Source organism: Grus americana, chromosome 15 (assembly GCF_028858705.1).
Source record: "Grus americana isolate bGruAme1 chromosome 15, bGruAme1.mat, whole genome shotgun sequence".
In the NCBI taxonomy this organism is placed as follows: Eukaryota; Metazoa; Chordata; class Aves; order Gruiformes; family Gruidae; genus Grus; species Grus americana.
The window spans coordinates 11,315,778-11,340,632 of NC_072866.1; the positions used below are offsets into that span (position 1 = coordinate 11,315,778).

At 43.2% G+C, this 24,855-nt stretch overlaps 1 pseudogene; it reads right to left on the minus strand.

The window, feature by feature from the left end:
• LOC129213354 (putative uncharacterized protein MYH16) overlaps nt 1–24,855 on the minus strand; it is a 30,929-nt pseudogene that overhangs the window by 5,077 nt on the left and 997 nt on the right.

The following is a 24,855-nucleotide window of genomic DNA, read 5'->3' on the forward strand; positions in this document are numbered from 1 at the left end:
CACTTCCGATAATGGAGACTCTACAGCCTCCAGACAGTGTGGTCTAAGGAGCAATTCCCCTTAATTATTACAAAACTTTCCTAGTGTCTCACTTCAAACCTTCATGCTGCAGCCTTCGACTGCGACTCAGTGTCATATCATCGCTGTACCTGGTTGTTTCAAATTCTTCCTTTTCATGTTCCCCTGTCAATGTCAGCTTTACCTGAGCCAGTTTGAGCTGAGTGCAAATCAGTTTACTTTCTTCAGCCTGCAAGGAAGGGTGCAACAGATGGACAAATAAATGCCCTTTGTGGGGTTAAACATACAAAATCCATCAGATGGAATGTGGGCAGCAGCCACCCGGCTGGCATGCAGCTCTGGCATCTGTAGCATTGGTACCTCCAGGGAAGACTGCTTCCTCCAGTGCCACCTGCAGTTCATCCTTCTCAATCTCCAGTCTCTATCTTTTGCAGCTCATGAATGCTCTTCCCTCCCTCCCCCAGTTGATTGATTAGATCCTTAATTTCCTCTAGGGAAGAAAACAGATAGTTCATATGATACGTTTATTTCAGGACTATGAACTTTACCAAGTGCACCAGGCAGAGTCTTTGAATGGAAATGGCATGAAATGATTCCATTCACTTTATATCAGCTGCCCTTTTCTTTTGTTGCTAAATATTATCCTGGATTTCTGAATGAGCCCTGCTTGCTGCATGTGTTCATGAAGCCTATTAAATCAAGAGAAGTTTTATCCAGCCTTCCCCTCTCCCCCTTTCAGATGGTTGCTCTTAGAAAATGAAAACAGGATGCCACATCGTCTGTATGGCAGAATGAGGCTCTCAGCCAGCTGATGTAGGCCAGAGCAAAGGGTTGGGGGAGATAGCCCAGAAAACACTGGGTCTCTGCCAGGGAGTCCATCACTGTTTTCTGTTGGCTGTAAGGGCAGCAGATTGTAGCATCTTCTAAATATTTACACTGTCATCTTCCAGCCTCCTGTAAGAGATTAATTTTTGCAATTTACAGAAGCGTTTAAAAAAAAAAAAAAGAGCCAAGGCAGCTGGTCTCCTTGTACAGCCAGTAGGGGAGAAGTGATGCAAAGAGGGAGACTCCGAGCAGGAGTTTAACTCAATTGCTCTGAACTGATTCCTGGAGATGCCTAATCCTCCCTACTGAGGTTAAAGGGAACATCATCTTCCCAGGGTAAAGCTGGCCATTGTTAATGGTCCCCTAAGTCAATTGCTCAGAATTAAAGAGAATGCTGGTAGCCAGAACTGGGACTGCAGCTTCTGTCTTATTTAAGCCTAATGCTGTAACCAGTCCATTATTCCCTTATGCGGTGCTCTAGTGATGATACCTGGCCCAGCCTGGAGTGATGACCTCCTAGGATTACAGTGAGTACAACCAAGCTGCTATTGTGACTCACTTTGAGGGTTCAGAAAGGACCTTGATCCTGAACGTTTTCCCCAGAGTTGGTTCCCTGGAAGCAGTACACTGGTGCTAGTTACAATTTTGGGTGATCCGATAGGAGTGGGGTGTGTGTGTGTGAGTACAGACTCTGTCCCAAGAGCAGAATCTAACCTGTGACTTCAAGTGCATCAAACATACGTTTCCAGAGAGTGAAAGCACTGCTAGAAATAAGAAGAGTGGAATTGGTGCTGGAAGACACCACAAGAGATCATTCAGTAGGAATCAAGGAGCTTATGATTTGCAGAATTTTTTTAAGATCAAACCAGTACTGACCCTAAAGGGCCTTGTTCTCCTTCTTCATATATTCCAGGTGCTCCAAGGATTCTTCATAAGGCAGTCTTAAGCTCAAAATTTTCATTTGTGTACATTCCTTCTGGGAACTATCTTCTTCCACCTGCAGCTCTGCATTTTTTGTTGCAATTCTGCCAGCGTCTTATCAAAGGCTCTCTGCTTCTTGTCCAGGGCAGCACAAGCAGCATTGGCCTGGAAAGATAAAGCCAAGCATTCACTGGACACAAGTTTTCTTTACACTCCATTTCTCTGCATGTCCTGCCAGCTAGTCACAGTTAAATTGGCAGCCAGTCTAATGACTGGCAGAGTTTCTCTTGGTCACTCTGAATGGATGATTAAAATGTTTATGAGGCTTTCTTTCCTCACCATTAGGAATTTAACAAGATCACCCAGTTCCCATCAGTGTGATAGTCTTCCTTGCTCCTGCAGTTATAATGATGCTGCTGTGGAGCAAATGTTTTCCACTTCAGATATTCCTTGTGCAGATGTGCTGTTAGTAATTGCCTGGGTTGATTAGTGTGACTCTTTCTATTTCAAAGACGATTCGGTTACAAACAAGATGTTATTCAAGACTATTTTAGACTGTGTTTAACTGCTTGTCATGAAGGGAAAGAATAAAGGTACATTTTTCTTTCCTAGGAGCTTTTAATCACAAATATTCCACATATCCTTATGATCTGCACATGCGTTCAGATACCATGGTGACAAGCACACCACAGGAACCATAGAATAAAGAACTGCTTCATTAAAGAAAGTGATGGTGGAACAGATTTTCAGCCCAGTAATGTAATGATGTATGTGGGATTTTCAGCTCTTGAGACCCTGTTCTAAAGCCGACTGCAGTCATTGGCAGAATCCCAAGGACTTCAGTGGATTTGGAGAAGCCTTTGTGCCTATTTTAAGTAACGTTTTTATTCAAATGTCCCACAGTTGCACTACTATTCATGCTCTTACACTAACACTAGCAAGAGCAGAAATACTAATTTAATGAAGGAGCATTTGTTGTTAGTGTTTAAACTGCATGTTGTTTAGATCTGCTTTGAGTATGGTGGTTAATAACCAGTGGCCAACCCACTGGTACTGTAACACTGGAAAGTTCAAAGCAGGATATCATTATCCTTAAAAAGAAGATGAATACCTTGCCTTGCAATAAAGGAGGGCTTTTGCTTTAGCTGTACTCTTGTTTCTGGAAGTCAGCTAATGAGCTTACCGGAAGCATGCTGTGTGCTCCTAGGAATTAGCTGCAGCTCTCATCTGGGTTTTCTCTTGATGTGATAAATCTTATCCTTGCTTCTCATGGCCATACAGATTACTTGACATTTAATAGAGAGATCTTAAAATATTAAGAATGAAGGGACCAGTCCAAAGCTGACCTGAGTTTCCCAGGGCTTCCAGTACCAGGGCTTAGATCTTGCTGGTCCAGCTTGTGTTGGAAGTACTCTTGAATGTCTGAATTTCTTGCCTTCTTGAGGTCAACAGTGAGGTTCTCCGCTTCTTTCTGAAGTCTCTGCTTATTTTTCTCTGTGTTGGCAAGCCAGGCTTGGACTGAGTCAGCCGTCTCCTCCTCTTCTTGGAGCCTCACAGCCAACTTTGTACTGAGGGAGTGAGGGCAGAAATATCCTGGTGAGTAAGTAGTTCATGGAGTGAGGAGTCAGGAGCCCTTGTCTTGAGCACCATCACTGTTTTGACCAGTGAAAAGGTGAAATCCTGGCAGCAGTCTCAGAAAAGGGACTGTTAAACCATTTCTAGGATGTGACTGGTTCTTCCCCTCCACTGCTGGTTGTGGCATATTGGGCCGCAGGTCAGCTCTTTATTGCTGGATTGTTGCCTGGTGATAGACACTTCCATCTTCCATTCAGGTATCTCAAGGACTGGGATAGTGTCTAAGAGCAAAGTGAATATCCCTGGGTGTCAGTACAAAGTCATGCAGAGATGTAGAAGCTTATTCTATTTGTATCAACTTGTTCAGGTGCACAGTGAAACCCTCCAGATGTCTTAAACTTCTGTTGCTATTATGTGAAAACACCTTTGTTAGCTCTTTTAGAGAGACTGCTACAAAGATTGGCTCAACTTCTGGCCTGTAATACCAGCTCTCAAGGACCAGATTCTAAGGGGTTTAATCTGATTTGGTGATTGCTTTTTTCTTAGGAAATGCTAGTGGCTTTTGTAGGGCTGCTGGAAGAGTAAAGCTAGTGGCTTTTGTAGGGCTTGCTGGAATAAAGAAAGGCTATCCAAATTCAAGCCTTTATCGGAAAGGATCGGTGTTTGTTTTCTGTTTCAGTGTACAAGTGTTAGGTCTCAATGGTCCCTGTTTATTATTGCAAGTTTTGTTTTTTTTTTCTCTTGGCTGGAACCATTTGCTTCCTCTCTGTCTTACCAAACTGAGTACTAACAGATCGCATCTATAAGCTGTGACTCAGCAGCCAAACTAAATAATGAGACTGCCATAAGTCCCAGCCCAGACTCCCTGAAAGCTGAGTGCTCACTTGGTTTCTTCCAGCTCTTTGGTTCTTTCAATGGCATCATTTCAATGGCATGACTGTATTCAGTCCTCTAGATTGTGACTTCAGGATTGAGTGTAGAGACCAGGCACTGCAGTTCAGCTTTGCTCTCCTCCTCGTCCTCCAAATACTCTCATCGGGTTCAAATCATGCTTGGTGTTGGCCAGGCTCACTACAGCAGCAGTGCAGGTCTAGAGAAAGCACAGTCATTACTATGTGTCCTATTGGAAGTATGAATCCCAGAGCTGGAGTGCTCCACTTGAACAACTCAGTTCTGGACCAGCTAGAAGCATCTCAGGCTTCAAAATATCTTCCTGGTCAGGAGACAAGTTTCTGTTCTCCATACCTGTTTTTTGTTGTACTGCAGTGAATTGAATTGAGCTCATACAACAGAAAACAGAGCTTGGCTTGTCATCATCACTGTTTTCTCTCAAAGTGTTTCAAAAGAATTGTGACAGAAAACCCGTTTGGTGATTGTTCTGAACACAGAGAATTCTTGCCAGACTTTTGATATACAGGTGCAGCACTAGAATTACTCTTTGGAGATAAGCAGAAATTTACAAGACGTGTCAGACAGAGACCTGAAATACTGGTATATTTTGTGCCAAACTTGTGTGATCTATGCAAATAAACTGGTGTACGATCCACTGAATGGACAGTGGACTGAGAATCAAGAGGTGTGTGTTCTGCTTTTTTGCTGCCGACTCATGGGAGATTCTGTATCTTGTTTTCATGTCCATACAAGGCTCATGTCCCCCACACTGCCTCCAAGATCAGCTGGTAAAAAGCCCAGAGATTAATTTGGATGAGAAAGTTTTCTTTTGTGAAATCTAACACAAAAGATCTGTTACTCTGAAATGGACAGAGTACCAAAGAGCAGGCACTGTGTGTCCCATGGCAGTAACAACCTCTATAGGCAGTTGGTGGTCCCTAGTACCTTTGACTCTTCATCCAGCTGCCTCTTGAAGTCACCTGCTTGTGAGATGAGCGAAGTCTTTATGTGGACAATCTGGTGAAGTGTGCTCTGAGCTTCCTTGTGCTCCCAACTCAGCTGGCTGTTTTCAGCTGTGAGAAAAGTGTATTAAAAAAAGCAGGAGAGGAACTAATTAGATCTGACTGGAGAGAAAGAGAAGCAAAGGCTCGAAGGATGGGGCAGATTTACTAGAGGAGACAGGGCAGGGCTGCCAGAGCTGGATGAAATGTAGGGGAAGAGGAAGATCAGAGGGAGGTAGCATTGCACAAAGCTGTCAAGGAATTTACCTTGGAGCCTGATGGCATTAATTTCAGCTTGGCTTTTGTCCACCTCAGCCAGCTGGGCATTGGCTTCAGACAGGTTATCTTCCATCTTGTGAACGTGAGCATCTGAGTTCAGCTGTAAGAAAGAAGTCAGTCATACAATGCTGAGTAGGTCTTGAAAGGCCACAATATCCTTTCTCTCTTGCAAACTCAGTTTATGCCAGTTGGTTGTAATTACAATGGGATGACTGTAATTGCCGGGGGGGAGCGTAGAGTGTCCTGATCTTTGGTGAGGGGGATGCCCACTCCATCAGCTGGGGCAGGCAGTGTTCAGCACCACCTGCAAACAGCTGCTTTCTGGTATTGGTTAGCTCCCACTGCAGAGGGCTGAATTCTGCCTTGCACTGATGGCTGCACCCGTGTCTGCATTGGTGGTTTGTTGAGGAATTCCCTGCTGGCCTCTCACCTTGGGTTTCTGCAAAGACTCCATGCTTGCACTGAGGTCATCCATCTCTGCTTTTGTGACCTGTTTGTCTGTCTCCAGCTTTGCTTTCACACTGGGGATTCTCCACAAGCTCTGCCATCTCAGCCACAGCAACCACATGCTTCCTGTGCAGGGTAGAGCCCATGGACTGGATCTGCAGGGCTGCCTTCTCCAGCTCAAGGAGCAGCTTCAGCAGCCCAGCTTCCTGCTTGCAATTCTGTTAGATCTGAGAAGGGGCCAAGTACATGTTGTTAGCTGGAATCTGGCAGCCCTGGAGTCTCAGTAAGGCCCTCAGGGATGCTTTATAAGAAAGGCTTCTGGAAGCCTTTTATTTAGCTTTAATAGTCTCTTTATTTGGGACAAATCCCATCTTTGTTATTAATGCATTAGAAGGTGAGTGGCTGGTATCTCCCAGAAAGAGTAACCATCTCTAGGCCTCCTTGCTAAAGCTCAGACTAATTATCTGGACTGCAGGCTATGCATTTTCCTTGCAAAACAATAGCAAATACACCTAATAGTCCTGCCTCCCCTTTTTTACTGTGTGCTTCTGAATTAGCAACTTTCTAATGAATCTCTGATTGCCTTCCACTCCAAATCTATAGGAATAACAATGGCCACAGTGAATTTCATGAAGCCTTGATGCTTTAGCCCTTCCAAGGTCCACACTATGAGGGAAAGGTTGGGTAAGGTCTGCAGGATCTGGCCCACTTACAAGCTCCATGAAGCTGCTGAAGAAGCTTCTCCTTTGGAGAATCCCAGTGATGTTTCTCATTCTCTGAGGAAAGAGACAAGATGCTCAGATGCTGGTAATGTGTCTGATCTGAGCAGTTGTTGCAACATCAGCTTCTTCCAGGCAACCTTCCATGTTTCTCCACCTAGTGGGAAAGAGGGGAAGAAATTCTTATTCCATCCCAGAGAGCCTTTGTACATTTAGAAGCTATTCCAACTATTTTGGAAACAATAGTAGCAAGTGTGAGGCATAATCAGAGAGGGAACAGGAATTCCCAAGTGCTATGCTCTGTTTTAACTGACATTGCTGCTTTTTGTGTCACTGGACAGTTCCTTTACCTCTGTTTTCCCACCTGTGCAATGTGTCTAACACTGACCTATCTTCTGATATGGTTGAGAATTAATTATCTAGCATTTCTAAAGTGAATTGAAATGGAAATGTTACTTGTTATTGATGCTATCAATTTGTATTAGTCATTAGGATGCGTTCAGAGCATTCTATTAAAATATAACTTTTTGGGGGACTAAATTATCTTCAGGCTTTTCCATTGTTAATGAATCTCATTATGTATTTAACAACCACATCCTGGCAATTTACGTAAGATTTATTAGAGTAGATCCATCCATCACTACAGAACTGTAAAAAGTGGATGGGGTGATTTGATAGCTGAAGTACAGGACAGCAAAATCCCCAACCTGCTACTCTCTTGCTCTGTGGAGAACAGCCCCATCAGTAACTGGCTTCGTCAGAGGTTGCTATGAAAGGAGCATCGTGTGCAGTCTATAACGGGGAGTTTGCATAGGCTAAATCTAGAGTTCAAGATTGTTGCCCATCTTATTACTCTTTCATGAGGAATTTTGTTTTTTTAAACCTGTTGATGAAAAGGTCTGTCAGCTGTCTTTGCTGGCTGCCTGCAAACAGAAGAGATCTCTGCAGCAGATCACCTTTCTTCTGGCCATAGCAGCATGGCAGGAGATCTCCAGGGAGCATACAGTTGCCCAGACGTCAAAGAAAATGGAGTTTAGAGTGAGTGGATAATACACAAGACAAGCTGGATCTCAGAGCTGGCTGAACTATTGATTTGCTGGAAGCTAAAAAGCTAAAACTGGGGAAAAATAAATACTAGATCTCAGCCAGTTCTGTTATTTAAGTGTTTAAAGAGTGATAGGCTCCAGACTGCATTTTAACAGGGTAGGTTTAAAAGGTCTGCATTAATCTTTTATACCAACTCAGTTTTATCAAAAAGACAAAGCTGTGCAAGCAGGCTCTTGTGGGGTAAGAAAGGGTAGGATGTTACAGCAAATGAGTTAAGCCAAGTAAAGTGTTCCTACTCTGTAGCGAACAGGTTAATCTTTGTTGAAAGTGGGTTGAGATCTAGTGTCCTGTCTCCTTAGTGGGACTGGCAAGGCACTTAAGTCCCTTTTTCCTTTGCAGAGGCTCCTCCTTACCCCATCATTAACTAGTCTGCAAGCAAAGACACCAGCACCCCAGGAAGTTGAGTCGTCTGTTTGCAGCTCTGAAGGACTAACACCAGCACATAATTTTTCTTCTGGCACTTAAGTGTCCCAGTGGCCTTGCTCTGAACACAAGTATCTTGTATTCCCTGTGGAGCACTGTGTTAGAATTTGAATTAGCAAAGCTTGCCAGTATTTATTAATGATTGTACACATTGCCTTAGCTACTTAGCTTTTTAACTAGGTAAATTAGTGGTTTGGATAATATAGAGTTGGATATTTGTATTCTGGGAAGTTAATTTCTAAGGGGAGGTTTGTCAGAGAAGTACTCCCAGACCCATCACTAAAGTAGTCAATAGTGACACTAAAATAAAGTTCTAATTTGTGATAATATTTTGCATTTCTGAAAGAGTTTTTGTCTGAGGATCATAAGGCCTTACATAAACATGAATCATTTAAGCATCAGAACTTTCCGGTGATTATACACATTTTATATGTGGGTGAGTGTGGAAGATGAATTACAAATATCAGACAATGAGTCAGAGAAAGACTCAGGAAACAAAATCCTGTATTTCTGATTCTGCTTGCCTGAACTACTGAGCTATAGCTCTGCCTGTCATTAGGTTAATACTGAATAGATCAGGATATGACTGTGGATTTTCCCAGTGACTTTATGATCAAGTGACTTTTCAGGTGTAGCTAATGCTGTCAGAGCTATGATGTAACACAACTGCACCCAGTAGGATCCCATACCCTGGGAAATTCTGTTACAAGTGACACTTACTTCTTTACAACTTCTTCCAAGTTTGGCTCATTTAATCTCATTGAGGTTAGCAATTGTCATTTTGAGTTCACTATTTTATGATGAGCCTTTTCCACCTTGCCATGGGTCTTCTCTTCTTGTTCCCACTTGTCCTCCAGAAAGTTAAAAAAAGCGGAATCAGTGTGAAAAATAACTTTGTAAGACACATCTAAGTGGTGTTTATCAGAAGGGCCCAAGATGTCAAAAATAGACCAAAGAGGGCCATCTAAAATATAGACCATAGCAACTGCACCTCACCTCATTCATCTGAGGGGTAGGTTTGCTGCTGTTCTTGGTCTGGTGCTTCACCTTGTTCTCCTCACCTTGTAATTTTCTAGGAAGGGAGAGACCCTAGTGCACAGAGTTGGGTAAGAAACTAACTGCCCTGGCAACAGACTGAAAACGCAAAGAATAGATTAATCTGAGGTGCTTCCTGAATGCAGTATGCTCTTTGTGTGTGCATTTTCAATAGGCCCAGAGGAACCTGGTCCAGCATTGCCCCTTTCAGAAGAATCCTGCTCGCCCTCAGAAATTCACATAGCTCTTTTGGGCAGTGGCACACATTGGCAACACTTCACTGTGCTGCCATGAGTTAATACATAAAAAACCATGGCCCCCATTCCTGTTTGTGCAATAAACTGTAGTCTTGCAGTATTTAAGCAAGCAGACAATAGGGTTTTTTTCCTTTCCCCAGTCTGGGAGAATGAGAATGGGAGAGAGTAAAGAAAAAGTGAGCAGTTACTTCTCCCTGATGAACTTCCTCCAAACCCCTCTTCTCCTTTTGGAATTTAGTGACTGAGTCATTCTAAGCAGAGATCTGAAGTCAGAGTTCAAACTCTGTGGTCTAATGCCTGCAGACAGGAAAGGGAACATCACGCAGGTTTTGTGGATCACAGAAGCCGTTAACAGCATCAGGACAAAATGTCATTGGAAGCTTATATTTCTTTAGAAGGAATCTGAGATTCAGTTAATAAATTCTGAGACATATGAGGCATCTGTGAGTTTAACATCCTGTGGATGTTAACACTGACTTCAGAAGAAGCAGCAGACAGCCACATGGCTGCTACAGTACGGATTTAAAACTTCTTCAATTACATTACATAAAAAGCAGTTCAGGTGCAGTTGAGGGAGTATTCCCCATGGCTGTGGAAGGGGGCATTTTATAAGTAGAGGCCTACCAGCACTGCCATGTAAAAGTGGGTATAATTAGTAAAGAATGTAGAGGAGATGGAGATGTCTTTATGTAGAGGGATCACTAGAAATTGCTGGGAAATTACTATCGCTATGGGGTAGACCATACGAGGTTATATGACATGCTGGAAGACAATATAAGAAACTCTGGGGGAGATCAGCTGAGTGAATCTGAGCATCCCAAAGGGTGCTCTGACTAGAGGAGCTATAATGGTTGTCAGGGTTCATTTCCCTGAAGAAAGAGGCAGAAAAAAACCTCTCTGTCATGCTTCATACCTGCTTTTCCTTCTCAGTTTTAGCCAAGGTAGTCTCCAGCCCTTCCAAGTTGCATTTCAAATCTCTGAGCTAATGCTCCAGCATCCACTTGCTGGCACTCATCTCAGCTCCTTCATATCCAGGATCTGGCTCAGTAGGTCCATCTTTGATTACATCATTTGGGCCAGGCACTCCTCAGCATCCAACATGTTCTCTTGTTCCTGATGATGAAGAGGTGGGAATCCAGTGTTCATCCTATAAAAGGCTGCTACAACTCCTTCCTCTTATGGCAGCAAACTTCCATTTGCAAGAAATGCAAGATTTTGCCTCTTCTGCGGAGTTTATTAAGATTCCTTTAACATACCTGTTGTTACAGTTGATCTAAATCTCCATGACTCAGGCCATAGCTTCTTAAAGTTAAGCATCAAAAAATCTGTTTGTTTATACACACACAGGTCCTTAAAGAAGAGTTTACATTTTAAAAAGATGCCACCCTGACTGGCCATATATCATACTGAGCATCAGTGACTGATGAGGAAGAGAACTTGGGACTTGTGACAACAGCTCCTCTGCTTTAGCCATGAGGCCTCTCAGTCTCCTCTATTTTCTAAGGACTTAGCTGTATTTAAGATACAGTCAGGCTGCCTGTGAATCTCATGCATCATCCCCATATGCTCTTTATTCATTCCATATTCTGAAAAAGGAGCCTCTTATGAGTCATTTGAGAAAGCTGATGCCCTGCCTAAATGAATACTAAGCCTTTAACCATCCCCTGTTGATAACTCTCAGCCTGCAGCTGGATGGGGAGGTCATTCTCCTGGCTGAGGGTGGCTGTCTGCTCCTCTGCTCTTCTGCATGTTCTGAGAGCTCCCGAATCTTTGACATGATGCCTCGCAGCTCCAGTTCCTTCAGTTACGTTTTCTTCTCCTTTTGGGCCACATTCATCAAAGGCTTCACCTGGAAGTAAGGAGTTCAAGCAATGAAGTTCCCAAAACAAGCCTTTTCTATTATAATGGCCCCTAAAAGCCCTGAGGTGGTCCTTTTATTATTATATCCTAGTATTTTTTGCATACCAGTGGGAGACCTGGTGTTTCCTGAAATGCCTGTTTAGTGCAGAGAGTTTCATATCTATAGTGTGAGTAATACAACTCCTAGAAAAGGTTGTTATGGTGCACAGTAGCAGATCTGCGTGCCAGCATAGAAATCAGAACTGTATTCCAGATTCTGAACTGATACAAATGCAGAATTATTCTTATAATGATCTAGATCCATACCAGTCCATATGGGACCAGAACCCTTTGAAAGCTCTTTCTTTCTAAGGCTGTGGAAGTTCATTTGGTTTTCACTGGAGTTGGGAAGGTCCAGATAAAAAGGCAGGTTTTGTTTCACCTATATGTGGAAAATTGGCTTTAACATAGTTTTGTTTCACTTAAGTTTGAATGTCTTGGTCAACACTTTCTTCCCTCTCTTGCCAGAAAACCAACTGAATTGTCCATCCTGGGACTAAGTGAAGGGAGTCTGAGCTGGAACTGCCCTTTCATGCTGACAATGTGGTCCTGCTTAAGAGAAGTCAACCAAGCAGCTTTGTTTCAGCTTTTATATGTTAATGAATAGCAAAATCTTGTATTCCCATGCTCAGAAGCTCACCACTTCGCTCTATGCTGTTTTTAGAAATGGGAAGCCCACATCTTGAATTTCTGAGACGCTCTCTTTCCACTCGCTGTAGTTAGCAGGCTTAGACTGATTTCAGGGCTTTCTCCATTTACTAACTTTTCTGGTGTTGATTTGGAAAGAAATCATTCAGGGCTCTTGCCCTATTACTAATTAACAAGAAAGTCACTAGCTTTCTCAGTGTCTTTACTTAAGTGAACATGGCCATTATCTTTTTTCCCTCCCCAGACATCCCAAGGTTCTCAGTGCCTGTAATTGCCACTGGTTAATTCTGCAGAGCAGGACAACCTCAGAGTATTTTCCTCACCCTACTGTACAATTTCCACCCTCCCCGGAAAAACAGCAGCAGAAACTTCTGGACATTCCTCTGAATTGCCATCAGGCCTAGCCTGTAGCAAACAGAGTATGTGTGGCTTAAAACAATTGTTTCCAGTAGGGAAACTATGCAGGGGGACTCAAAGTGTTCACGCTCAATTGTACACAGCAGAACGCTGGAGTCAGTGTGTAGCCTCGGTCAAATAGGGTAGGCCTCGATGCCCCACAGTTTTTTGGCATGCAAGAAGAGTCATAGCAGTTTGCTGACATAGAAAAAAGGACAACATTATTGAATTTGTTTTTAAAATGCTACCATAGATGTAGAAATCATGGTTTTCATTTATTGGAAGAAACAAATACTGCTTATAAACTGGAAGCTAATTGAAAGGGTGTTTTTTGCTTCCCGTCTTTCCTCTCCTCTATCCTGCAGGCACAGATGCCACAGGCAGTGACAGAAAAAGTAGTAAGATCGAAACCAAAATCTTGTGACTCATAAACATATGTATTGTGGTTGAATTCCAGGAGACTCACTGCATCCATCACCATGTGGGTTAGAGTTTCTGGACAGGGATAATGCTGACTACCAAATTACAGAGATCCTCCAGCTGTTGATCTTTGGAGTGGATGCACAGGGGGTAACGGAGCTACCAGCCATCCAGCTGCAATATTGTTCAACTGCATGGAGCCATGTAGAAAAAGCAGGGAAGTTTTATTGCTTTGCTGTGTACTGGGATGTAGAACTTGGAAGTCTCAGTTTAGTTTCATGGTTCTTGCTAGTAAATGAATTACATGAGTGGTTGGTTTCTAATGTTGCCTTGGATTCACAGAATAGTTCCTAGTTTTTTCCCCAAGAATACCTTCTTTCCAGCATCTTTTGTACTCAGTCCTCATCAGGAAGCCATGAGCATGACTTTGCAGCATGGTCATGATCTTTGCCAGAGGTTCATCTCTCATGTCCTCCAGTGTGGCCGGGATCCCAGCACAGAGAAATATGCTGGAAGACAGGGTACAGTTAGAACCTGGAGTTCTAGGTAGCCTTCAGGACTATCAAACTCTGGACTTGTGTATTAGCACTCAGAAGTGAGGATATTTTACTTACATGTCAATTTATCCTGTTGTAATCTTGTCTGGTTCTCTGCTTACATTTACAAAAAGGATAACATTTGGGGAGGTTATGGGAATGGAAGACTAAGAATTGGGTTCCATGCACCTTTAGCATGGATTTCCCTGGAGTTCTATGACCTTTTCTGTGCCCAAGGTGTCTAGCTATAAAAAAATAACAGCAGGATCATCATAAGATCTAGCAAAGTGGCATATGGTAAAGCAGGAGTGGAAGCCTTTTCTTTGATGAAACCCAAATATACCTTGTGATCTCCTGTGCCTGGAAACACACTAAGTAGTTTCAGTGATGATGAAAAAATAATAGTAGTAATATTGTGGCTGTTGGCTTTAAAAGTAAGATCAGGGGCTGTATCTGGCCCACTTTAACCTCCATCCATAAGTTGAAATTTAAGGATAGAGTAGGCTGGAGGAGTGATGAATATTGTGTAATTATTATAAAAGTTGGGAAATGCAGATTTTAGGTTCATGCGAAGAACAGAATGCTTCCTTTTGTGTGGCTAATAGCTACTTTCATTATGTTATGACAAAAACATATGTGCAAAATTAATGATATATGCTGCTAATATTAGACAGCTACAAAAGTCTCTCTCCATTTTCCTTTCCAGTCTTAAATTGGATAAATGATCAGTTAGTAGGATTTTTGCCTGACTAAGGAATAGTAAAGAGCAAGTGAGATTTATTGCATAGCTTAAGGTGCACTTCATTTCCATTATGTTAACTGTACTGTCTGATTAAAAGTCAGTTTTGGGAGCATGTGTAAGAGAGAACATTATATGCATGAGGAAGCAGGTTGCTGTAGAAACTCTTAACTCTGCAGCTATATCTACACCAAAGGCATGCTGAGTCATAACTACCATCAATTTATTTAGCTCAATTTGGTAGGAGTAAACAGTACCTTGTTATATACTCTTTCTCCCCCAGGTCAGTAGAGCCAAGCAGCAACTCTGATGCCTTCTTATTGTTCACAGACCCTGGAGGGATTATGCTGGGATTCAGGCTTTGGTATCTAAAGTGAGAAAGACAGGTATAATGATATAAGAGCTACGGTTAGCGGTAGTGCAGAAAGGCTAATCACTGCTTAAGATCTTCTCTGTTTTAGCTTCCTGGCCCCATGGGCATGGCACTGAACTACTGGTGGTAAGGAAGCTTGTGGACATTTCTATCTGTCTGTGCAAAGTGAAAGTTCTTAGAGGGGGATGTGGAAGCATTAGAAGTAGGCATTCATACCCACTCCCTCTGATTTCTCATGGACAAGATCACTGCATAGGATGCGTACCTCTGTTATCTGAAAGTGGAAGATGTGCATTCAGTAATAGTGTTGGAATTCAAACAACATGAGTAACTGCCTATTCATAGCAAATTTGTTTGCTGTTCACTGCTCTCCATTACTTGCCCTTCCACTTTATTATATATCATAGGTGAAAACTTATGTTGCTCTTCCCCTCTGCAGCTCACTGTTTCCATGGCTGATCCTGCATAAAAAAAAGGTTGCAGGAGGCAATGCAGTCTAATAAATAATGGTGCCAATTTGTCTAGTTCCAGGCCATGTATTTCCTAATTCTTTGTGCTTCTCTCATGAAATGAGAGGTTTATTAGACATCCTGTCTCTAGCCCTGGTGTTTGGAAGCATCTCTCAGACTAACATTCCCTTGAAGGGGTACAAGATGATAGTCTGTGAAGTGATGACCCAACTTCTTTCATTCCTGATTAAAGATCTGCTGTTCAGCCAGCCACAGCTTGTGCTGAAGGCACTGTGTGGCTTTGCTTGAGGATTGCTTTACGAGACTGTTTGGATTCATTTGGAACAATGCTGTGGATGAAATACGGGGATGTGCTGTGCAAATTGGTCATCAGCTGCTCCTGGAATGAGACAAAGAGGAATGGAGTGAAAAAACTAACAGGAGTTACCAAGGCTGGAGAGAGAAAACCTTTTGTTTTATAAAGTCATTTGCATTTCACAGCTGGAAACAAACAAACAAACAAAAAAAACCCCACACACAACAAGGCAGGAAGCGAGCCTGGTCCTGTGTGGCCCAGGAGGAACAAGCCTACATGCATAGAAGCAACCTTGGGCATGGAGTGAACCTGAAACAATTTTAGGTAAATGTTGTTTTGTGATTCTGGCTTATAGTGTGATATAACTATTCCTTTGGGGATTACCGTCATACGAAGAGTTAACAATGAAAGTCCTGCTCTCCACCACCAAGCCTAAAGAAATAGCTCCATGATCTGATAACAGCAATTGTCTTTTATTTGCTGGGTGGACCAGTCACTAGAGACAGAAGCACGCTACAGAGGACAGGCAGCACACAGTAACCTCATCAAGGCTTATGTGAAAACTCCTGCATGGCTGTGAAGAGTGGGTGAAATGGCAGCATGGCACATTATAGAAGCAAACAAGGATGTCTGAAAGGATGGGATTGATTGAACTCGTTCATAACTTTTCAGCTGCCATTCAGCTTTGGATACCATAGAAATAGTAACACAGGACTTTCCCCATAACGTATTTCCCCTCTTCATTTGTGACTTTCAAGCCAAAATACTAACAGGCTTCTTTAGACCTTTCTTGTCCTGTTTCTAGCACTCATGACAGCTAATGTAAGTACTGTGACACCAGCCTCAGAAAGGTATACCACATTCTCTGGGTGCTGGCCTGCATCTCCAGAGACTGGGATGTAATTCAGTGCTCTGCCATATCCTTCCCGTATGACCCTGCAAGTCTGTTAGAGGGGTTTCAGTTGCCTAAACATAGTGACATTTTAGATGCATCCATGTATCACCAGCCACTGCTCCAGAAGAGCACAGGTCTCTTCTAAGCCCTGCGTTGTATCTTTTTACCCCGTGTGGATGTCCCAGATACCCAAGGGCATTTTAAATGACACCAGTGACACTAGATGCCAAAGTTTCTGTAACTGAACACCACCCTTCTCTCTTTCAGTTCTGTGTTGGTAAAATCAGAGTACAGCATTAGCCAGCCTTGGGCAGGGTTGAAGATAAACTAGGGAGACTGTCCTGTTGCTGGAATACAAAGACATTGATGGCAGTTTAAATACAAATGTGTGGATGGTTGCTTACCCTCTAGAAGTTGGACGCAGTCACAAAAGAGGACCCTCTTCACTGCCTCTTGCTGCCACCAGCTAAAATCAATATCGTTGCACAGAAAACAACATGCTCTTGAAAAGGAGTCGCACTGAAGTAGTATACTGTAGCCTCCAACATAAATCTGTCTTAACTGACTTAAGTTAGCAGTTCAGTGCTGTCTGCATAAACTACTAACCAAATAAAAGTATGCATCATTTTACCTGCATTCTGCTCAAACCAGAAGTGAATATCATCCTTGGAAGAGAAGAGAAACTGCATTCACAATATGTTGGCGTACACAGTTTTTTGCACTCTAGGTGAGTCTCCTCTCTCTTACGCTGGTGCTGCTGTGCCAGTTCAGCATAGGCTGAGATGGAGTTGCACATGCAGGAAGTAGAAATAAGATCTGACCCTGTCTATTAGATAGCTCGAAATCTGAAAAGCAGTTTCGTAAACTGTTTCCCATTTACCTTTCAACTGCAGAGGCCTGGGCTGGGCTGATGATAATCCTAGTAGGCAGGAAGTTTTCTGGTTGATAGAAATCTGACATTTGTCTGGGCAGTAGAAGGCCACTGACTGCCAGGAGGGGATTATGTAGCTTGTCGTTAAGCTGGGACTGCACTCATGCTTCCATCTGTGCAAGCATGTTTCTGCAGCAGTGCTTGGTAGTGCCTTCACTGAGCAAAGTGAACAGAGTGTGTACCGTCTGCCTCGCTTAGTGCTGGAGGGGCAGAATTTTCAAGGACAGAGCTAGATTGTCTTTCCGCACGGAATAGAAGTATGCAGAAGCAGACACAGGCTGTTACCTGGAGGAAGAGAGTGTTACAATGACAGGCTTAATCCTTTCCACAAAAGAATGATGGGGAAGCACTGGGCACCAGAACTGATGACATTTGCTTGCCAACACATTGAGCTGCCAGTATGGATTGTGCCACATAATGTTCACTCTACCTGCAGCCTTCTCCTCTTTAAAGAGGACCCAGAGCAGGGGCACGCGGGATTTCTGGAGCAAGCCCACCACTGCTTCATTCAGGGGATCCTCATTCTTCTGTAGCCAGCTTGTGATACTGTGTCACACCTGGAAAGGACGAGGGGAGAAAAGGCATGGCCAATTCACATACAACAAGAGAATAGCCCAGTCGCAGTGCATGAGAAAGCAGATTTCTGATTGTTAACCTTTGTAGAGAGAGGGAGATATCCATCTGGGGTATAGGGAAAGGAGGCGAGTTAATGCTGGCATGGGAATAGCATTAATGCACTCCCTAGAGTCTCAGGACTCATGGGGGGCCCTTACCATGGAAAGCCCATTCGCCCTGAATAAATGATTCTGCAGGACTGCCAAAGGAAAGGATGTTGTGGAGAGATTATATTTTTACCTTTTAGGTTCATACTTTGATACGCTGACAGAGGGGACAATGTGGCTTATAGACTGGTATAACCAAGCACAATCAGAACATATTTTGGCACAGTCAAATGTCACTTTCAAAAACCTGCTTAGTAGCGAAGAAAGGAAATAATTGCTGAGTCTAAAAAAGATAGAGCAAAGGGCCTGTGATTCATGATCTGATCATGTTCTGTCAGTACGTCTGTGCAGTGGAGTATATGAATAACTGGTGGAGTTTGATAATATGCTTAAAGAGTGTTCCCGCTGCTAAGCATTAGCATGGCTGCTTGACAACACAGCAGAGAGGCAAGTCACATACACCAGGAAAGGCTAGACAAGCTGCAGCGAACTGCAGGACTCTGGCTCTTCCAGCAACACATAAGCAACAGAAGCAAAAATGAATTTAATCCTTTGGCCGATTTGCCTTTTGGGTAGCTTTCCTACAGCTTTGTGTTACTAGGAACAAGCCTTGACTTGAGTTTTGGGGGTTTTGTTCCTTTTCAGAATATCTACAAGGATTATATTTTTAATCAAGGCCAGTGGCAACATGTTGAAGAGTCATGAAACGGCCTTGCTGTTCTTTGTACATTAAAATGCTCAACTGTTGCGTCACTGGTCAGACGTTTGCACAATCAGTGTTTTCAATTAATTGTTGCTGGAAGGGATTTCTGAGATGCACATTTCTGTGCTGCAGAGCCAATCTCTGGCTGCAGTACTTCTTTAAGGCAACAGAGACACATTAATTTGCACCAGTGTTGGTGTACATTAAAACCTATGGAAGTTTAACGTGATCTGTTCATGCAGAGGGCTTGGCCTCTACGTCTTGGTCTCATGTCTGACCTTGCTAAATGCATGTTCCAGCTTACTCAGGGTTAGAGATGGGTATGGCAAAAACGGCACTGGTCTGCGCTTGTCGTGCCAGTGAAATGCACCGTGGTGCTCAATGAGCTTCTTCCCCTTTGCCTTTGCCTCCCCTGGGCTTGAGGAAGTTGGGTGATTTGCCCAGATGGTCATTATAATCGCAGCCTTCAATGGCCATCCGTGGCCTTGGGAAGCACACATATGCTGGCCAAATCCCTGGTTCTGGCACTGTAGTGCTAAGAGGGCTGTTCTGCCCCAGCTTGTTCCCTGCTGTCGCCCTGGGCCCGGTGATGCCCCCTCTGGAGCTCTCCAGGCTTCAGGCCCATGCGCTGAGTAACTTTGTCAGCTACTATTGGAGGGAAGATTCACATGTTAATCTGAGTAACAGGAAGAAAATCACTCATTGTGGGGACACCCCCTTGCTGCATACTCAGGAAAATGGTTACAGGCTCTGCTTTCAGGGGCAGGCAAGCTCTCCAGCCCTGCTGGAAACTCACTGGGAAGGACAGAAGGGAAGCAGGTCTCAGCTTTGTCCCTTCACACACACGCCATTCAGCAGAGCTTGCTGGATGAAGCAGAGGAAATAATACACACCTCAAACAAGGTGTTGCAGCAACTGCTCTGTATCTGGGCTCCCATATGCTCTGGGAAGTGTGTGCCTGTTTGCTCCACCATGGTTCCAAAAACACCTGCAAAGCAGGGCTGTTCAACAAAGAAGAATAAAGTCCTTAGCTGACAGCTCAACCATCTGGCTAGGCCTGCTGCCCTGTGGCAGCTGTGAATGCAAGCTCTGACTCTCAATAGCACATCTGTTCATTTAAAAAAAAAAATCAGTGTGTTGTTTAAGGTCATTTTATATTCTCTGGAAACAAGAGTCTGGTTTTAGCAGCTTTTTCAATCTTAATGAACTGGCTGAGCTTTTAGCATGCTGGCTTTGTCCTGGTTTGCTGTCACCAAGTGTGAGATAGGTAGGTTGAGAACCTACCTCCGTGTTGTCTACCTCTGCCTGCTCCTCTCTTGGCTTCTGCTTTAACTTCATAGTGCCCAAGTGCATGATACCCCTAGTCAGCTTGTAAACACAGATCTTCTCTTCTGGACTGGAGCCCAGGACATCAAAGGCCACCTGGCAGAAGAGATACAGACCCACACAAGGGAATTCTTAATCTGCACCATAAGCTGGAAGCCAGCCCATAGTGCTAAACATCTAAAATAATTTTCCAGCCCATTGAAATCTGACCAGCCAGGTCCCTTCAGACTAGCATGGGACAGAGTAGCTTAATGTTGCTGGAAACCAGCACTCTGCTTTTCTTTCGTATACCGATTTATGCTAGCTAAGAACCATGTGCTTTGACAGCAGTTGTTCTAAGTGTGTCTGATACCATGAGTAAAATGCAACATATCATCTGGGATATCAGCTCATTCCACTCTTCACCATGTTTTTTAAAATCAGCAGGACATGAGCAGCAACATCCCCTTATAGCAATTATCCCACATCTCAGCTAGCACAGATACAGAGGAAGTGTAGCTCTGCTGGGAACATTGTGCTTTGGTCTCACAGCATGCCCAGAGAAGGGAGAAGGCACAACACTGAGCATGCTGGAGAATCTTGCAGACAGTGTCTTACTCGTGAGCCATGATTTGGGACTGCCTGTCTTAGTGGCTATGAAAATCATATCTGATTTTCAAGCCTACAAAAGGCTTGTTTGCAACATACAAATCCTGGAAGCTGTAAAATGCCAACAGCTGCTAGAAAGGGCACTGTAAGTTCAGCAGCTGGAGACTGTTTGATCTCTGTGTAGCTCAAGTCCTGCTTATAATAATATTCTCAGGAGCCAGCAGATATTCCCAATAAGCTCTTTTCAGTAACAGATACTCTTCAAAATTATAGTAAAAAGGAAAATGTCTGTCAAAAACAGACAAAGCTGCTCCTTGAGATTACATATGTATGTGAGATGAGCAGGTTTTAACCCATGGTCTCTCCCACAGCTTTCAGATCTGTCAGTTTTCAGGCTTCAAACAAACCCTATAACTAGCTCGTTTGAAGCCCTGCAAACCCCAGGCCATCGAATGTTAACCAGAAACTCCTACGTCAAGCTCATTTGCTCTGGAGCAGATCTTCTACATTCAGGCTTCAGCTCACAGACAATTGAACAAATCTTTAGGCTATCCCTAGCTTCTCTTCAGTAGCTTATTTATCCTCAGGTTGAAGAAGCTGAATTTTATTCCTAGGGGAAACTTAGGCCAGGGCGGCAGCATCCTGTTTGGTGTATTTTCAATTTCACTGATGTTTCTCCAGACTTACGTTAGTGAGAAGTAGCTCTTCCCCATCATCCATGTTGTCTGCTGTGATCACACCTTCATGCACCCAGTAGTAATGATTAGGATTGGGCACAAGAAGCAGCTTCTGCAGCAAGAGACAGACTGAGAAGTGATTACACCAATTGCCATCAGTACAATCAAGGCATAACATGAGCTTTTTGACTGGAGACTGAAGGTTCTTCTAGGTTTCAATTCCTGAACACGTTTTGAGTGTATCACTTAAGAAAAAAGCCTTTTGTGGGACGAGTTTCTTGAGCTACCTAGGAGACGCAGCCGCGTCAAAGTAAGTGGGATTGAACACCCAAACCTTTTCAACAATATTGAAAAACTTGTCCTGGCTGTCTTTCCTGTCCTGAGGAGCTGTAAGCAATTGACATGGAGCAGCTCAACACTTCAGTTTGAAAATTATCATTTTTACCTTAGTGGCAGCCCTGCCAGATCAAGTGGGACCTTACCATGCATTGATCAAGATAAGGGAAGACAGTTTTCTTTTCTCACTCTGGCCTGCCTAAGGAAAAGTCACTTGCAATCCTCTTCTTCCTGGATAATTAGTAACAAACCCCCACTGCAGAGAGCCTATTTCAATCTCTAGCCAAGTGCAGTTCTGGTGAGTAGGTTTCTTATTCTAGAAACAGAGGATTGAGCAGGGATGTGTGCATTAAAGGGAGTGAATAACACACACAAAGTGCCATACCAGTAAGATCAAGTTTCTTCTTGGAGAGAATCTGATGGAAAATATGATAATATTTCTTAGCTACTTCCTGGGAAATGGCACGTGACTTCTCTAGCAGAGAAGAAACAGAGGGAAACACATCCAGGTGTAGGTAGCAGACAGAGATTGAAAAATCATGGACCTATGGATGTCAGTGAGAATTTTGTTTTCGATATCAGTGAAACCAGCATTTCACCAATGTCCTTTGGAAGCCCTGTGAGTGCAGGAAGAACCATAGTATCTGTCAGTGATGCTCTCAGAGCATGCTTTTAAGCTTCACGACATTCCCACTGGCACAAGTTTTTGCAGCTAGTGAAATGGAGGCAAAAAATACCATCACTTGTCCAGTTATGTGAGTGGTGCGTTCAGGAACTGATCTCCAGACTAACTCATCCTACTTCTAAGCTTCCTCTGAATTGCCAGTGCATGGTTTGTAAGATCGACCTGGGAAACATGTCCTTGTATTGCCCTTTCTTTCTGAGAAGAGCTCTGGAAAAGATATTTTGTACCTTGTGATCACTCTGTCCATACCTTCTGTCAGGCACTAACATGCTGAGTTTGGCTTCTGATCTCCACAAAACACATCCTCCTTTAGACCCCACTGTATCAATTCATTCAGCTGTACTAAATCACCAGCTCTTGCTGGCAGTCCTGGCTGGGCATTTTTCATTCTTGCCTCTCAGCTGAAGTCTTTTGACCATATAGCTTTGCTGGTGAACGGCATCATGTGAGGTCTTCAGACAAATTTGGGTTGACTCAAACCACCTTTATTGTCAATTTTAGTTAGTCCAGGTGACTTCAGGGAGCACTCATACAATCTCTTTTGCCAGCAGAGCTCAAGCGAGGGCACAGAAGGACCTTGAGCCAGTGCTGCTGCTTGCACAGTGATTGTCTGTCCATGTCCTTGCTCTCTAGGCCAGGCTGGAAGAAGCTGCAACCTGCCAGTAAACAACCTGAAACTTGCCTTGGCCCACTGTCCAGAGAGGCAAATCCAACATATGGTCTCTGGGTGTGATGCAAATCTGGGATGAGTTGAAAGTAGGAGGGATGCAGACAATCCCACATTAAAGAATAACCGGTCCATATGTTTCCTCTCTCCTTTTTCTGTATGTTAAAGGGCTTTAGTCAGGAAACATGGTGGGGTCTTGAGAGCTGGGATTTGTGGTTCTCAATTTAGTCTTGGATGCACGTGTGCAAACAAAGAACAATGCACCTTCCCTGGATAGCTATTTTTAGGGTCTTGGTTGCAAGACAATTATAGTGTTGTACTGATGAACGTGAGTAATGGTTGCAATATAATTGTAGAATGAAAAGTGTACAGCTTTTGGGGGAGATGTGTCTTTTATGTGTTCACACGGAGTCTCATAGGCAACTAAAGAAAGAAGAAATTTGTCATCATCTAAAGCACGTAACTTCACTGTGGAAGTAGGGGCAGATTTTGGTTTCATTTACAGCAATGCAGATCCCTTAAGTTAACAGAATTCCTTTCAGATTTGCACATCTGAAGTAATCAGAAGAGGGTCCATTCAACAGAAGAAAAAATCCAAAGCAAAATTAATAGAAAGAATTATGTAGTTACTTACAGCTCTCAGTGTTAGCCCCAGCCAGCTTGCCTGTGCTACCAAAGTGTATTCAGGTAAATTTGCCCTAGATGAGAAAATAAAAGATGAGTCTGTTAATCAAGAATGCAATATCTGTAGGAAAACAGAAACTAGCTGAGAGGTTCTGAGCGTTCATCAGGGACAGACAGCATTGCCTGTAGGGGCAAATTTGCAAGTCAGTGAGAGGAAATTTAATCTTTTCAAAGATCAGATCTATAAAAAACCTCTTTCTTCTTGGATTCTGTATTAGAGCTTAAAGAAATCCTCCTTTCTCTGCAGCATATGGCAGAAGTATGTAGCACACAGAAACAGAGGAATGAGACTTCAGTTGAAAACCCCAATGTTTCACGTTTTCACTGACAATTTCAAAATTAAAATTAATCTGCAAAAAATAAAAGCATTTTGAATCTTTGCAGAAGTAAACAGTTGAAAGGGCGTTGATTTGGGGTTGATCAAAACTATTTTTTTCTTTTGACATATAAAAATATGAAGTCAAAACAAAATCGACTGACAAACAGTTCAAGAAAATGGGAACCAATAATGGTTCATGTGAAATGTTAGTAAATATAAACTAACTGTAGTGCTTGGGAAAGCATTTAAAAATTATTTTTATTTTTATTTCTTCTGAGGGAACATCTTTGTATGACCTACCAGTGACCTATTAGTGAAGGGCTGGTACTTCCAAGATGGGAGGAATTTTTCTTCCTCATAATTTTAGCATTCTCAGGAATCTCCAGAACAGATTCACCTGGATGATTTGATCATCCAGGAATTCCTACAAAAAGAAGGTAAAAGTCAGCATCAGCAGGATGCTCAACACTGAAGACTTAGGCTTTGCGCACACCTACTCCTCACCATCCAAAGCAACCTGTTAAATACATTTTTTGTCAGCTCCCACAGAAAGCTGAATTACTGCTGTGAGCAGTAATTCCTCTTCAGGTTCAGCCTTACTGAAGGATCTCCACAGAGGTCCAGCCTTGTGGATTTGGGGCAGGCAGGAGTCTGGCTAATCTCCCCAGTTCCAAGAAGCAACACCAAATGCAAAGTGTAATGCAGTTTTCAGTGCTTAGTACTTCAGTCTTCCAGAAAAGAGTTACTGGGATGTGCCAGGATTGAGGGGAATGGTAGGACAATGCTGGGATCTGCGGGCAGAAAGTTAGGAAAGAGGAGTGAGGTTTATTGCTTGTAGGAAGAAGAAGGTTATTCCAAGGATAGAGGGCAGCATAAGACAGGCTAGGGATGTGTGTAGGGTAGGGACAGCCTCGGGGAGAAGTTGTGAAGGAGGAAGCAGGCACAGAGGTACAAGCTGGGACATGACAAGCCGGAGCTTTGGTGGCGAGGAAGCTGGAAGGAGAAATAGGAAGCCACTGAAGGAATCCCATGAGGCTAGAATAACAGA